The sequence below is a fragment of the Loxodonta africana genome, chromosome 22 (assembly GCF_030014295.1).
Source record: "Loxodonta africana isolate mLoxAfr1 chromosome 22, mLoxAfr1.hap2, whole genome shotgun sequence".
Lineage (NCBI taxonomy): Eukaryota > Metazoa > Chordata > Mammalia > Proboscidea > Elephantidae > Loxodonta > Loxodonta africana.
The window spans coordinates 3,555,877-3,573,413 of NC_087363.1; the positions used below are offsets into that span (position 1 = coordinate 3,555,877).

General features: G+C 35.3%; 1 pseudogene; it reads left to right on the forward strand.

The window, feature by feature from the left end:
- Positions 1–5,707: 5,707 nt before the first annotated feature.
- Positions 5,708–10,664, forward strand: LOC100674029 (olfactory receptor 5D13-like; annotated as a pseudogene).
- The last annotated feature ends 6,873 nt before the right edge of the window (positions 10,665–17,537 follow it).

Sequence of the window (17,537 nt, forward strand, 5' to 3'; positions counted from 1 at the left end):
GAGGCATTTGGCTTGAGCATGTGACTATAATCTAGCTGAGTAGTGGTAAGGCCATATGTATTACGATAAAAGAGGAATTGCTGAGGATTGATCTTTGAACTATATCTTTCCTATAGGCACAAGGCTGTGATAATAACCAAGGGCAGCTATAAAGTGGTGGGAAAACAGAGAGAAAATACATTTGTGCTTTTGAGTTTAAATGTAACCCCTATGAATTCAATTCAAACTCGATGAAACTTACCGTCCAACTTCAGAGAGTAGATGTTTTCTACATTGAATTCCTAAGATGTGCCCAATGTCCGTGGCTGTCAAGATTGAGTCTGACTTTCAAAATCCATATAATGTTTTGGATATCACATAATTTACCCATAATTCTAAAAAATAATGAAGATGAATATCTATTATATGTCAGAGTTTGTCCCATATATTTTGCAATCATTATAAAAACTTTATATCTGTTCTATCAAATAAAATTTGTTATTATTGTAAAATTAATATTACCTTATGGAAAATATTCTTTCTTGACTTTGCAGATAAATATGACATAACTAAAATTGGGGATGAATTGCCTCCTCAAAGTAGAGTTGACCTTAATAATGTGGATAAAGTAAAGCTTTGGGGACCTTCATTTGCTGATGTGGCATGACTAAAATTGGGAAGAAACAGCTGTAAACATCTATTAATCAGAAAGTGGAATGTAAGTATATGAATCCAGGAAAATTGGAAATCATGAAAAATGAAATGGAACACATCAACAACAATATCCTATGTATTAGTGAGCTGAAATGGACTGGTATTGGACGTATAGAATTGGACAATCATATGATTTACTATGCCAGGAATGACAACTTGAAGAGGAATGGTCTTGCATTCATTGTCAAAAAGAACATTTCAAGATCTATCCTAAAGTACAACACTGTTAGTGCTAGGAGAATATCCATATGCTTACAAGGAACACCAGTTAATATGACTATTATTCAAATTTATGCACCAACCACTAAGACCAAAGATGAAGAAATGGAAGATTTTTACCAACATCTGCAGTCTGAAATTGATCGAACATGCTGTGATCAGGATGCACTGATAATTACTGGTGATTGGAATGCGAAAGTTGGAAACAAAGAAGAAGGATCGGTAGGTGGAAAATATGGCCTTGGTGGCAGAAAAGATGCTGGAGATCACATGATAGAATTTTTGCAAGATCAACAAGTTCTTTATTGCAAATACCTTTTTTTGCTAATATAAGTGGTGACTACATGTGGACCTCACCAGATAGAATACACAAGAATCAAATCGACTACATTTGTGGAAAGAGACAATGGAAAACCTCAATATCATCAGTTGGAATGAGGCCAGGGGCTGATTGCAGAACAGATCATCAATTGATCATATGAAAGTTCAAGATCAAATTGGAGAAAATTATAACAAGTCCACGAGAGCCAAAATGCAACCTTCAGTATATCACACCTAAATTTAGAGACCATCACAGAATAGATTTGATGCATTGAACACTAATGACCAAAGACCAAACTAGTTATGGAATGACATCAAGGACATTATACATGAAGAAAGCAAAAGGTCATTAAAAAGATAGGAAAGAAAGAAATAACCAAAATGGGTGTCAGAAGATACTCTGAAACTTGCTCTTGAACAATGAGTAGCTAAAACAAATAGAAGAAACGAGGAAGTAAAAGAGCTGTACAGAATATTTCAAAGGGCAGCTGGAGAAGAGAAAGTAAATTATTATAATGACATGTGCAAAGACTTGGAGTTAGAAAAGTAAAAGGGAAAAATGTGCTCAGCATTTCTCAAGCTGAAAGAACTGAAATAAAAATTCAAGCCTCGAGTTACAATATTGAAGGATTTTGCTGATGAAATATTAAAGGATGCATCAAAAGAAAATGGAAGGAATATGCAGAGTCAGAACACACACACACACAAAATTGGTCATTGTTGAACCATTTCAGGAGGAAGCATATGATCAGGAACAGGTGATACTGAAGGAAGAGGTCCAAGCTGCACTGATGGCATTGGTGAAAAACAAGACTTCAAGATTTGATGGAATACCAAATGAGAAGTTTCAACAAAGCAATGCAGCACTGGAAGTGCTTACTCGTCTATGCCAAGAAATTTGGAAGACAGCTACCTGGACAACCAAGTGGAAGAGATCCATATTTATGCCTTTTCCCAAGAAAGGTGATCCAACCAAATGCAGAAATTATCAAACAATATTACCTGATACCACATGCAAGTAAATATTATTAATATCAATTAATATCAAATAATATCAACATACAATAATGTTATTAATATCAATTACTGCCAAAATTTTGCTGAAGATAATTCAAAAGTAACTGCAGCCATACATTGAAAGGGAACTGCTGGAACTTCAAGCAGAATTCAGAAGAGAATGACGGGCAACGAGGACCATTATTACTGTTGTCAGATGGATCTTGGCTGAAAGCAGAGAATACAAAACAGATGTTAACCACTGTCTTATCAGTTGCAGAAAGGCACTTGTCAGTGTGGATTATAACAAATAGTGGATAACATTCAAAGGAATGGGTATTTTAGAATATTTAATTATGCTTATGTGGAAACTGTACATAGATAAAGATGCGGTTGTTCAAATAGAACAAGAGGTAGTACATGGTTCAAATGCGGAAAAAAGAAGTTTGCGTGGCTGTATCCTTTTACCTCACGTTTTCAATCTTTACAATCTAATAATCTGAGACATTGGATGGTATGGAGAAGAATTAATCATCAGGATTGAAGGAAGAGTCCACAACCTGCAGTATACTGATGACACTACCGTACTTGCCAAAAATGAAGATTACTCGCAGCACTTACTGAAGAAGGTCAAAGACTTCAGTCTTCAAAATGGATTGCACCTGAACCTGAGGAAACTAAACTCCTCATGACTGAACCGTAAACAACATCATGGCAAGTGGAGAAAAAACTGGAGTTGTCAACAACTTTATTCTCTTGAGTCAACAATCAATGTCCGTGAAGGCAGAAGTTGAGAAAGCAAATGGCTTATTGTATTAAGCTAATCTGTTACTAAAGACCTCTTTAAAGTTTTAAAAAGCAAAGATGTCACTTTAATGTCTAAGTTGCCTCTGACATAAGTCATTTTTTTCAATTGTTTTATATGCACGTGAAAGTTGAATAATGGAAAAGGAAGACAGAAGAAGGGATACATCTGAACTGTGGTGTTGGGAAACAAGGCCAAAAGAATGGAGTATCTTAGAAGAAATGCAACTAGAGTGCTCCATGGAAGGGAAGATGGTGAGACCAACTTTCTTACTTAGACATGTCATCAGGAAAGAGCAATTGTTAGGAAAGGACATCATGTTTGGTAAAGTAGAGGGTCAGTGGAAACTAAGGAAGCCCTCTGAGAGTTTTATTGACACAATCGTTGCCACAATGGACTCAAACATACCAAGAATCATGAAGATGGTGAAGGACTGGGCAGTGTTTTGTCCTAGTATTCCTAAAGTTGCCCTGAGTTGGAGCCGGCTTAATAACAACAACAAATTAACAACTAACTTGAATATCATTTTATGTGATCTTTTGAAGCCTGTTTATTTATTTATTTATTTTGGTGAAGTGTCTATTTATATCCTTTCTCAATTTCTATTGCATTTATTTTATTATTATTGGATTTTTAGGAGTTACTTTTGTATTTTAGATACTACATATGTGTACATACATATGTTTGTAAATGTGTTATTTGCAAATCTTTTCTACTATTCTGTGGCTTGTCTTTTATTTTCTTACAGTGTCTTACACTAAACAGAAATTCCCAATGTGGATGAACTCCAATTTATTAATTTTTTAGAAAATTTATGAATTGCATTTTTTGTAGGGGATATAAAAATTCTTTGCATTTGTCAGGATGACAAAGATTTTACTCTAGACATTTTATAATTTTCGGCTACACATCTTTCTATATGGTCCTTTTTTTAGTGGCATAAGTTATTGATTGAAGTTTTTTTTTTTTTTTTTTTGCATCTGGATACCCAGTTGTTTCAGTACCGTATTTTAAAATTACCATTCTTTCTCCATTGAATTGCATTTGTATAGTTGTCTAACATCATTTTGCTATGTACTTTTGGAATATATATTTTCTAGGTTATAGCCCAGGAATTTTAGAGTTAGACTGGCAATGGATACAAAAGGCCTGTTGGAATCGTTATTTTGATTTCATAAAATTTATATTTATATATTAATCAGGGAAGAACTGACATCTTAACAGTATTGAGTTTTCCACATCATGGATGTAATGTATTTCTTCATTGATTTTGACCTTCTTTGATGTTTTGTTGTTTTGTCTGCACAGATCCTGCACGTTTTTGTCAGATTCATCTGTAAATGTTGAATATTTATGAGGTTTTATTGAAACTATATTTTAATATAAGTTCTTATTCATTTTTACTAATATATAAAAATAAAACTGAATTTTGTTTATTTAGGTTCATTATTAAGTTAATTATGAGCTCTAACTTTTTTGTATATAAATGACATCGGATTTTACTCATAAATGATCACTTCTCATGGAGGACTTTACTTGTAGTTTTGCATCGTTTAAAACCTCAAATACAATGCTAAGTGGAACTGGTGAAAGTCGACACATTTTCCTGATCTTAGGAAGAAAAACAGTCTTCTGCAATAAATATGATTTTTGACAGATTCCTCAGACTAAGGAGGCTTCGTTTTGTTCCTAGTTTGCAGGTTCTTTTCATGAAAAATGGATGTTACATTTTGTGATTTTTTTTTCTGCACCTATCAAAATGATTGTATGCGTTTTCTTCTTTGGTGTACTACTATTGTGCTAAAACTAGTAAATAAAAAAATAAAAATAAATTTAAAAAAAAGTAAATAGAGTCTTCTTAAAGCTGAAAAAGAGTTTCTACAAAAGTGCTTATACCTGACATAGTACTATAAGGTGAAATATTGAATGCTTCTCCCTTAAAATTGAGAGTAAGGCAAAGAGGCCTACTCCTATAATTTCTACTCCACACATATATTGGCAACTGCAATTAAACAAGAAAAATATAGCCATGATGATATGAAGGAAAACATTAAAACTGTTTCTACTCACAGGCATCGTGATAACTTGCATAAAATCTAAAGCTATCTACAAAAATACTATAATTTATAAGTTTAAATTCAATTGTATTTATCCATATTCTTGTAATACAATGAGTTATAGAATTAAAAATATAAATTTTATGTTATGAGAAAACTACCAATAAAGCAAATAAACAGATAACTTTATCGTTGTTTTATAGCAGAATTTTTACCTTGCACATTTCTGTAATTTATATGTGTATAAAATCAAGATGTATTCAGTCTGGTTCTTTTTTTTTTTTTTTCCTATAAGATGAATGGGGTAAAGCTAATGATGTCCCTAGAGCTTTAAAAAAATAACCCACAACAAGATATCAAGTGGGACAGTGTTATCTAATTGTTCAAATCGTGGACTCCAAGTCAATGCTTTCATGATATTCTCTTTGGCTACATTTCCTTGGTCATGATGATATATATTTAACACAATTTGGTGCCAGAAATTAGCTGTTTGACCTGCCTCTGTCTGCTTACACTGGATGTTCATAAAGTTTGAAGAAAAGTAGTTTATATGAAATAATAAATATTGTTTATATGAAATATTAAAAAGTATGTTCATATATTATGGACCCCTGCTACTATTTTAGGTCGATATCTACTCTAATAGAATAAGTCAGGAGAATTCTCGGGTTCATCAAACTTAGCAAAGGAATCTCCGATCAATGAATCATTCAAGTGCTTCTGTGCTTAGGTGAGTTTATTCAATACTTGTTTTACTTCACTTTACAAATAAAATATAATTTTATTATAAAATAGAAATCAGATAAAATATTGAGTTATGATAATCTTTGCAGGAAACAAACACATGTGTCCATTGAATGGACAAACACATGTGTCCATTAAAATCTAGTCAGTTGGCTTGGAGAGGCCTCCAGGTACTATGCCATCATACATGCTTCCTTTCAATGATTTTCTTGGCTTTCTCATCAGGTACTCACGACTGTAATAGATGTTCGGTTAATAGATAATCAAATGTGAGCATTTACCTCAAAATTTCTGTAATGCCTGAGAAAGAAGGTGACAGCAACCAATATATTTATAAAATATAGGATAAAGCGTATGGTAATTGTAAGCTATAAATCTTAAAGTCTGCATGTATACAGAGGATAAGAAAAATATATAATATCTACAATAGTAGAGGGAAAAATAAGCCATTATGAGAGAGAAAATAAAATGGGAAAATATACTTCATGCAAATGAACACGTGCTGCTTAACAGAGTTGGATAAATTCACGGTGATAAGAGAAGCAGGTGACAGTGGTAATGAAGTTAAGGCTGAATACATGGACCTTGGAGAGTTTTGGAAAAGGCACCCTGACAACATGTATTCACTTCGATCTTAAAAGACATTGACTGTTAGGCTACGGTGATCATGGAAAATTATTTTGGCACATGGCACAGAATTATTGAGAAAAATCCTTAAAATAAAATTGAGATGTTTGTATGAAAATATGTGGCCATAATCTAGCTGATTAGCGTTTTACACAGAATGGTAGTAACCTTATATAGAAGGGTAGCAAAGGAATGGTTGAGGAATTAGCCTTTGAGAGATGTTTTTCCTACATGCCCAAACCTGATAATACTAGAGAGATATAAAGTGATGGCAATTCATAATGGAGAAAATGTAGTTATACATCCTAGACTTAAAAAAAAAAAAAATCAAAACCAGTTGCCATCGAGTTGATTCCAACTCATACTGACCCTATAGGACAGAGTGGAACTGCCCCATACAGTTTCCAAGGAGCAACTGGTGGATTTGAACTCCCAACCTTTTGGTTAGCAGCTGTAGCTCTTAACTACTACACTATTAAGTGTTCCACATCTTAGACTTGTTGTTAGATGCCGTCGAATCGGTCCCGACTCATAGAGATTGCCCAGTCCTGTGCCATCCTTATAATCGTCGTTACATCTTAGACTAGGAGTGATTAAATAAAATCCAGCCGTATTTCTGTCAGTCATGTTCAGACAGTGGAGAAACCAATGCCTAAGTGAAAATAATCAAATTGCCAGTGAATGCTTCCACATCCTAATCACCACTTTCAACACTATTACCAGGACGATAATGAACAGCAAAAAAATGATAGTAGTCATCAGGTTTATTCAACTCCTGGGCTTCATGGACAACATTAGATCTGGTGATAACTTAACAAATAACCAATCTTCAACCTGTGAAAGGTATAAATAAGGAAGCATCTATGATACCCCTTACTTTGTTGTTGTTAGGTACGTCTACTCGATTCCCATTCATAATGACCCTAGGTATAACAGAATGAAACACTGCCCAGTCCTGATCCATCGTCACAATCTTTATTATGCTTGGGCCCATTGTTACAGCCACTTTGTCAATTCATCTTGGTGAGAGTTTTTTCTCTTTTTCGCTGATACTGTACCAAACATGATGTCCTTCTGCAGGGACTGATCCCTCCTGATATCATGTCCAAAGTATGTAAGACATAGTCTCTCCATCCTTGCTTCTAAGAAACATGCTGTTTGTATGTCTTCCAAGACAGATTTGTTTATCCTTTTGGCAGCCCATGGTATATTCAATATCCTTCACCAACGGCATAATTGAAAGGCATCAATTCTTCTTCAGTCTTCCTTATTCATCATCAGAGCTTTTGCATGCATATGAGACAATTGAAAACACCATGCTTGGGTGAGGTGTACCTTAGTCTTCAATCTGACATCTTTGCTTTTTAACAATTTAAAGAGTTCTTTTGTATCAGATTTGCCCAACTCAATGCCTTTTTTTGATTTCTTGACTGCTGCTTCTATGGCTGTTGATTGTGGGTCCAAGAAAAATGAAATCCTTAGCAACTTCAATCTTTTCTCCATTTATCATGATGTTGGTTATTGGTCCGGTTGAGAGGATTTTTGTTTTCTTTATGTTTCGGTGTAATCCATACTGAAGGTTGTGCTCTTTGACCTTCATCAGTAAGTGCTTCAAGTCCTTGCTTGGTAACTGATACATCATTTATTTCCAGAGAGCACGACAGAATGATATCAGTGGATGGGGAAAAATAGGACATGTGTCAGAAACCATGACAAGTGAGTTCATATGGAGATTATGAAAGAGGGATGAGAGATGTCCTCTGTATCTGTGGTCATCAGTAAATAACTAAGCTTATAGGTACTAAGTATATAAAAGGATTAATTCTTATTTTTCCTGTGCTATAGGGAAGAGGCTGGGAGTACTCAGGAGAAAATAGCTTTGAGGGCTATGCTGCCAGGTTCAGAAAGAGTTCAAGTTCTCCTTCTGTTCTTTTCATGGAGCCTAGGAGTACAGGGCTTCTCTGAGAATACAGGGACTCACTTGACTTCTGCTCTAGAGTGGCCTGCAAGAATTTCTCATACTCTAAGTCTATTTAGGTACAGCCCAACTCCTTATGCTGACTTTTGACACTATTTAAAAAGAAAACTACAGAGTGGCATCATGAGCAACCAGGGATAAAAATGAACCCAACCAACTGTACTTGATACTGAATACCAGTTTTTCATGTTTGAGGTTCTGTACCAGCGACATCAAGCATATCATGGTATGCTGTTTGAGGTGGGTCTCTAGCCTGACATTTGTCCTTTGATTGCTTAAAATTTGATTCAGAATGAAAGTACTTATTTTTGTTGTAAGATAACATTTAATATCAGCGTCTGGTACTTTCACAGTTTTTACTATTTATCACTTACCTATCTTCCCCAAATCTGCCACATTGGCAGGGAAGAGATTTATATAACCTATTGCTTCAGCTATTTTTATTAAAGATTACATAGTCCATATTTTGTGGTGAGCACATGATGAAGAATGATACGATATGAATTGAAGAATAATACTAAAAAGTAAAATTATTTTGCGATAAGTAAAAAAAATCCAGTAGTCTTCTACTGCAGAACTATAGAATATGTTGAGAGTGTTGGGTTAGTAGGTTAATGAATTTTCTGAAAAGGAAAAGAGCCCAGTCAAGAAAATTTTATCTTGTCCATTATCCTGTGTTGTTAATGTTAAAAAAATTCAAAATTTCTTGTTAATTGCTCATGGATGAAGGAAACATAAAGAAAACAAAAATCCTCACAACTGGACCAATAACCAACATCATAATAAATGGAGAAAAGATTGAAGTTGCTAAGGATTTCATTTTTCTTGGACCCACAATCAACAGCCATAGAAGCAGCAGTCAAGAAATCAAAAAAAGGCATTTCTGGAAGAAACTACAGAAATTCTTTATATGTATTTGCTATAAAACAAGTATTTTCAGGAAATTCAGATTCATGCTAAGAGACAAAGTGGCCTTTCCCATAAAGTCAGTTTCCTCTAAGTATAATGATTTTGATTCTTTGAAATATATCAGGGTCTGTTCTCTTTTGGTTATTATTCTTCCAATTTTGTTCTTTAATATTCCACTTGCAGAAAATTAATACTCACTGTGTAAATGTGATATTAGTAATTTCTAATTATTCAAATAAAGTAACAGGGCAAACACGTATTTTTCACAAAATCTTTATAAACACTTAATAAGCCTGACATATTTTTTCCATTTCCTACTGCCTAATTCAAGTTTTGTTTCTCAAAATAGTCAGATTTCTTATTTTCTCATTAGGAAACAAGAAAATCAGAGTGCTGGAGCCACATTCATCCTCTTGGGCTTCTCAGAATACCCAGACCTCCAGGTGCCCCTCTTCATGGTCTTCCTGACCATCTACATGGTCACTGTTGTTGGGAATCTGGGCATGATCTTAATCATCAGGATCAACCCCAAACTCCACACCCCCATGTACTTTTTCCTCAGCCACTTGTTATTTGTTGATTTCTGTTACTCTTCAGTAGTTACACCCAAACTGTTAGAAAACCTGGTTGTGGAAGACAGAACCATCTCCTTCACAGGGTGCATCATGCAATTCTTCTTGGCTTGTATATTTGTGGTGTCAGAAACATTCATGTTGGCAGTGATGGCTTATGATCGATTTGTGGCAGTTGTAACCCCTTGCTCTATACAGTTGCAATGTCCCCGAAGCTTTGTTACTTTTTGGTGGCTGTCTCCTACTCTTGGAGTATAGTATGTTCCTTGACTGTCACCTACTTTCTGTTGACACTGTCTTTCTGTGGGACCAATTTCATAAACAACTTTGTCTGTGAGCATGCTGCCATTGTTGCTGTGTCCTGTTCTGACCCCTACATTAGTCAGAAGATCATTTTAGTGTTGGCCACATTCAATGAAATAAGCAGCCTGGTGATCATTCTTACTTCCTATGCTTCTATAGTCCTCACTGTAATGAAGGTGTCTTCAACTGGAAGACACCACAAAGCCTTCTCCACCTGTGCCTCCCACCTAACCGCTATTACCATTTTCCACGGAACCATCCTTTTTCTCTACAGTGTACTTAATTCCAAGGGCTCATGGCTCATGGTCAAGGTGGCCTCTCTATTTTACACAGTGGTCATCCCCATGCTGAACCCCCTGATTTACAGCCTTAGGAATAAAGATGTGAAGGAGACAGTCAGGAAGTTAATCAATACCAAATTCTTCTGTTTTAAAATCTAAATCTGTACATATTTAGTTTTTTTGTTAATGAGAATACTGGTGAGAATTAATCAATAGCAAACCAGAACCTGAATCTACGACAACTTTTCAGCTTACATTTCAGTATCTGTTCACTTTACTGTTTTGTAAAATAACATTAATACTACACATACTATTAGAAAGTAAAATTCAGACCAATTAAACTAAGTCTTTTATTCAGAAACTGCCATGAAAAGTTTCTTTGTTATTATACATGACCATGAACTTGCCCAAGCCAATCTTCAACTAGTTTTAAGTTATATGACATATGGAATTTTTTTTAGGAGATCTAAAATTATAGCTAACAATGAGGACATTTTGTCCATGTTATAAGCTAGTACAGTAAGAGCTGTTTGGCATAGGTCTCTAAGTGTTTATTAAAAATGTTATTTTAATTCAGAATGGACTATCTTTGCATTGGAAGATTCCTAGGGTAACAAAAAGAAAGAAGTCTCTTTTGCCTGCAGTAATCACAGTCTGGTGCATTTAAATTATATCTGGTAACATAAATTGTATTTTCCTCAATGTACTAGATCACCAGAAAACAATATACAATTTAGAAATATATGGTCATGACTCTATTTTTGTCACTTACGTTAACAGGGCTGTGATTTATTTACTTATTATATTTTACTTGAAAATATTACTACATTTATGTTATTTTTCAGTTGTAGGAAATAATATAAAGATATACCATATATCTTTTATATCGTTTACCCCAAAATAGAAAAATATAACGTTGAGGATATTAGTATTGATGAAATCCACAGATGTATTTGGGCTTCAGCCCTTTATTAATGTAAAACAAACAATCATAAACTCTCAGTGGTAAGCAACAATATGCATAATTTATTCTATATCAGTGGCTTGATTGAAGTAGCTTTGCTGATACCAGCTAGGCCACTTATGTGTCAAAAGTGGGCTTCTCAATTAGCTAACCTTCACTTTATAAACCTGTATATATGTTACTTCCTTGGTCCAGTAGGCTAATGGTCTATGTTGAAAACAGTGCCACAATAAAGTATGCTCACCAACAAAAGCGTATTTCAAGTCCCTGTTTGAGTCTTAACAGTGAACCTTCTATCACTGAAAGAAAATTGCATGACTAAATCCAAAGTAGGGGCCTTGGGTGCTGCAAACTGTTTGCACTTGACTACTAACCTAAAGGTTGGCAGATTGAACTCCAAGAGCCCTAAGGAAGAAAGACCTGGTGATTTGCTCCTATAAAGATTACAGCCATGAAAACCCAATGGAGCAGTTCTACTCTGTAACAAAAGGGGTCACCATGAGTTGCATTCAACTCAATGGAAAAAGGATTAAGTTCAAAGTTAAAGGGTAAGGAATTCTTATGGATTATTTGATTCAGAGTTTTTAGCATCTACTTTTTAAATACAGTTTAAACCTTTGAACTTGTAATACTTGTTGAAATACTTCGGTACTTTAACCCAAGATGATGGCATGTCACCCTTAATGACTATCCGCATTTCCTTTATACCTTTGCTTATGTGTGTATATGTCTATCTACTGAAACCCTGTACCCTTCTGTTGGAGAGCCCTCAGTCTGGGATTCTGATCTAAATCCATGTTTAAAAAAAAATGAAATCAACAATTTAAAATTATAAGGAAACCACAAATTGGAGGATGAAAACAAGTTAGCCCCTTTCCTTGACCAAAACCTGTATAGAATCCCAAACAAAATTTGGAAGGCTAGAATTTAAAATTGCAACATAGTAATGTCTTAAAGGAATAATTAAAAAAAAAAAAAAAACTTGTTATACAAAGCTATTAGACTCATACAAACCTGAGGTATATTTATCCTTTAAATTTTGGCTTATGAACCAAACTGAGAAACCTGAAAAAAAGGGAGCAAAAAAGGTTTTGCCTTCAGTGGCCTGTTTTAAAGTAGCCCTTTGCTTAAATTTCAAATGTCTGTTTTCAGTGATTTAATTCCTGGCTTGACTTCAACAGATACTCTAGGTAACTGAGCTAATGTGGGTCACGCATAGAAAATAACATAACTTGCATACTTAAAACCAGTGGGAAATTTTTTGCTAATCATTCTTTATTAAAAATAACTTACACGTGCACACTCACCATGTTTTTCAGTTGTGGCTTATGTGTTACTCTTACATTGACCAAGTTTCAGTTGAGCTCCCAGACTTGGAAATATATTTCTCATATTCAGCTAATGAAAACCCTGTGAATCACAATAGAACATTGTCTGCTCTACAGTTGATCATGGGGATGGTTCTGAACCAGGAAGCGCTTTGTTCAATTGTACATAGGTTACTATGAATTGGGGCCTACTGGGCGGCAGCCAACAACACTTGTAAACATGAAGCTGAATTAGCAATTTATATTTAGACCACTAATTTGGCTAAATCCACCAATATTAGCTGAACTAGAATCTCCAACTCGAGGGCACTGGGTGGCTGGGTAGAATCTCCAATCCCTTTAATTTTGATATATGTTTTCAAATGCTGCTGCCTAGGCCCATATCCTAGGATTTTCTGGTCAAGGAACCAACATGGTAGGAGTTTATTTGGTCAACCTTTAAACCTCCTTCTTTCTTCCCTGTTTTTTTTTTTTTTCCATTAATGTGCTAAAGGAGAAATTGCATAGATGGATTTAAAGTATCATAACTGTACACTTTCTGACTATACTGAAAAATACAGCTAGATTTACAGCCACAATCAAGATACCTAACAGATCTCCACTGCCCTAGAACCCAGATGAAAGCATATTCAGAACATAATACTGCTGAGTATAAAATTATTTATCATGTAATGTTAAGTGTATTTCTACATAAATACATGTACGCAAATATAAATACAATGTATAAAGAATGAAAAATTAACTATAAAATTATAATTATAATGGGATTATTGAAATAGACATGACCGTGGCTGTTTGTAACTCCTTGCCCTAAAGAGAAAGCATGTCTCGTAAGCTCTGTGCCTTCCTGGTAGCTGGGTCCTACACAAGGGGTGGGATATGTTCCCTGTCACTCACATATTCTCTTGTGGAACTATCCTTCTGTGGCTCAGATATCCTAAATCACTTTTGCTGTGAGTATTATGCCATCCTATCTGTCTTCTTCTCTGACCCTTACTTCAGTCAGATGGCGTGTTTAATCGTTTGTACGTGCAATGAGACTAGTAGCCTCCTGATTATCCTCAGTTCCTACATTTTCATTGTTGTCACTGCCATCAAGATGTCTTCTTGTGGACTCCATAAAGCCTTCTTCACCTTTGCCTCCCACCTGACTGCCATCATCATCATCCATGGGACCATCCTTCTGCTCTACTGTGTGCCCAACTCCAAAAGCTCCTGGCTCCCGGTCAAAGTGGCCACTGTGTTTTTCACAGTCATGATCCCCATGCTGAATCCTTTAATCTGCAGACTTGGGAACAAAGGTGTGAAGAACACAGTCAGGCAGTCAGTCATCACCAAACTCCTTTCTCGCTGAATATAATTCTTGTCTATATATAACTATACATACATCGTTAAGACATAAGTAAGCATATATGTGCTTCCTCAATTTTGTTAAATAAATATATAATTATGCTCTAAATCAATTTAATATTACACGTCCCTTGGTTTATAATTCCCAGCATAACTTACAGCTTCTCTGTGTTAATACTAAAATGGTACATTCTGATTCACTTGTTTTCAAGTAATGTCAAAGGAAGTATATTTTGTCATTTCCCATTGGACACTACAGTGGTCAGTGGAAGAGGTCTGTATTACAGATTCACTGCTCATACTATGGTTGGAGTCATGCTTAAGAAAAGGTCAGATGTATACAAAAGAGCTGAAAACAGATCAGAAAAATTTTTAATGAATCCATACTCTGATCCTCAAAACCAACTCCTTAGATTCAGACAATCACATGAACATTGCTTTCTGATTCCTCTAATAACTTGATTTTATTTTAGATAATGATGATGAAGATAATATTGAGTTTTAATAATCTCCCTAGGAGCTAAACACATGTGGAAGTCTGTCATTAAATACACTTATTTAGGCTGAGACCTCAAGATGTTTCTCACTATTCTTCCTATTTTTCAAATGACATCCCTGAAGAATTAGCTGACAAGAACAAATATATTTGAAAATTTTAGGATACAACATATGATAATTGTGATGTTTAAACATGATTGTTTATAAATGGACAAAGCAACAACTCTAATGTTTATAGTAGCAAATGGAAAAATAAAGCATTACAAGATAGAGAACAAATGGAAAAATAAAATATATCAAATGACCATTTTCTGTTTAAGGGAGCTGGATAAATTAACCATGACCAGAAAACTACAAATTAGGCATAATGAGGCTGAATGCATAGACCTGGGATAGTTGGAAAGTTCTGCATAAAAATGTAGAATTCATGCATTCCTAATGAAAATATAAAGACTGTTGTGTTACATTGACTGTTAATATAAAGAGACCATGGAAAATTACTGTGGCAATGTCACACACAATACTTTAAAGGTGAGGCATTTGGCTTGAACATGTGACCATAATCTAGCTGAGTAACGGTAAGGTTTTATGTATTACCATAGTAGAGGAACTGCTGAGGAATTCATCTTTGGACTATATCTTTTCTACAGGCACAAGCCTGTGATAATAACCAAGGGCAGCTATAAAGTAGTGAGAAAACATATTTATGGGTCTGAATCTAAAAGTATCCCCAATGAAACTCAATTGAAACTTACTGTCCAAGTCCAGAGAGTCGGTGTTTTCTATGTTGTATTCCTAAGATGAGCCCAATGTCCATGGCTGTGAAGATTGAGTCTGATTTTCAAAATTCATGTATGGTTGTGAATATCACGCATTTTACCCGTAATTCTAAAAAATAATGAAGATGAATATCACGTGTCAGAGGTTGTTCCATATATTTTGCAATCGTTATAAAAAATTTTTCTCTGTTCTACCAATTTAATATTTTTATTATTATTGTTGTATTGTTAGATCCCATCTAGTCAGTTCTGACTCATAGAGACCCTATGCACAACTGAACAAAACTCTGCTCTGTTCTTATAAAGGTTGACTATACTTTGAGGATGCAGCTCCTCCCAGTTTAATTTTGAGTGCATTCCAACCTGAGGGGCTCATCCTCTGGCCATATACGAGACAGTGTTTGGCTAGAATTCATAAAATAAATATTACCCTATGGAAAATATTCTTCTTTGATTTTGTAGATAAATATGACAGAACAAGAACTGGGGAGGAGGTGCCTCCTCAAAGTAGAGTTGACCTTAATAATGTGGATGGAGTAAAGCTTTAGGGACCTTAATTTGTTGATGTGGCACTACTCAAAATGAGAAGAAACAGCTGCAAACATCCATTAATAATCAGAACATGAAATGTACAAAGTATGAATCTAGGAAAATTGGAAATCATCAAAAATGAAATGGAATGTTAAACATCAATATTCTTGGAAGTAGTGAGCTGAAATGGACTGGTGCTGGCCATTTAAAATCAGACAGTTATATGATCTCCTATGCTAGGAATGACAACTTGAATTCGTAGTCAAAAAGAACATTCCAAGATCTATCCTGAAGTACAACAGTGTCAGTGATAGGATAATATCCATATGTCTACAAGGAAGACAAGTGAATAGGACTATTATTCAAATTTACATACCAACCACTAAGGCAAAAGATGAAGAAATCAAAGATATTTACCAACTTCTGCAGTCTGAAATTGATCAAACATGCAATTAGGATGCACTTGATAATTACTGCTGACTGGAATGGGAAAGTTGGAAACAAAGATGAAGGATTGGTAGTTGGAAAATTTGGCTTTGGTGAGAGGAACAGTGCTGGAGATTGTATGATTGAATTTTGCAAGACCAACAACTTCTTCATTGCAAATACCTTTTGTTACCAATTTAAGTGGTGACTATATATGTGGACCTCACTAGACTGAATACACAGGAATCAAATCAACTACATTTGTGGAAAGAGAAGATGGAAAAGCTCAATATCAGTAGTCAGAACAAGGCCAGGGGCTGACTGTAGAACAGATCATCAATTACTCACATGCAAGTTCAAGTTGAAACTGATGAAAATTAAAACAAGTTCACAAGAGCCAAAATGCAACCTTGAGCATATCCTACCTAAATTTAGAAACCACCACAAGAATAGCTTTGGTGTGTTAAACACTAATGACCAAAGACCAGAGGAGTAGAGGAATGACAACAGGATGTTTTACAAATGAAGAAAGCAAAAGGTCATTAAAAAGATAGGAAAGAAAGAAAAGACCAAAATTGATGTCAGAAGAGACTCCAAAATTTTGTCTTGAACATTGAGTTGTTGTTAGGTGCCGTCGAGTCGGTTCCAACTCATAGCGACCCTATGCACAACAGAACAAAACACTGCCTGGTCCTGCGCCATCCTTACGATTGTTGTGCTTGAGCTCATTGTTGCAGCCACCATGTCAATCCACCTTCTTGAGGGTCTTCCTCTTTTCCGCTGACCCTGTACTCTGCCAAGCATTATGTCATTCTCCAGGGACTGACCCCTCCTGACAACATGTCCAAAGTACGTAAGACGCAGTCTTGCCATTCTTGCCTCTAAGGAGCATTCTGGCTGCACTTCTTCCAAGACAGATTTGTTTGTTCTTTTGGCAGTCCATGGTATATTCAATATTCTTCGGCAACATCACAATTCAAAGGCGTCAACTCTTCTTCGGTCTTCCTTATTCATTGTCCAGCTTTCACATGCATATAATGTGATTGAAAATACCATGGCTTGGGTCAGGCACACCTTAGTCTTCAGGGTGACGTCTTTGCTCTTCAACAGTTTGAAAAGGTCCTTTGCAGCAGATTTACCCAAAGCAATGCGTCTT